Below are 226 nucleotides of genomic sequence, written 5' to 3' on the forward strand. Positions count from 1 at the left end.
AAAGAAAGAGTGAGAAAGAACAATAGAGATGAGAATGTGCATAACAAGCCAGTCTTCAAAAGCATTCACCGGCACCCCCTACCTCCGCAGCTCAATTGCATGCATGCAAATAGAACTCCTCTATGTCAACCTCTCCATATCCTGCTGCATATACATACTATATATGTAGAGACATCATGCATATATATATGTGTAGACAGGTCTGTATATATACACATGCATGCAG

This window comes from Cystoisospora suis (assembly GCF_002600585.1).
Source record: "Cystoisospora suis strain Wien I chromosome Unknown contig_8816, whole genome shotgun sequence".
Classification (NCBI taxonomy): Eukaryota; Apicomplexa; class Conoidasida; order Eucoccidiorida; family Sarcocystidae; genus Cystoisospora; species Cystoisospora suis.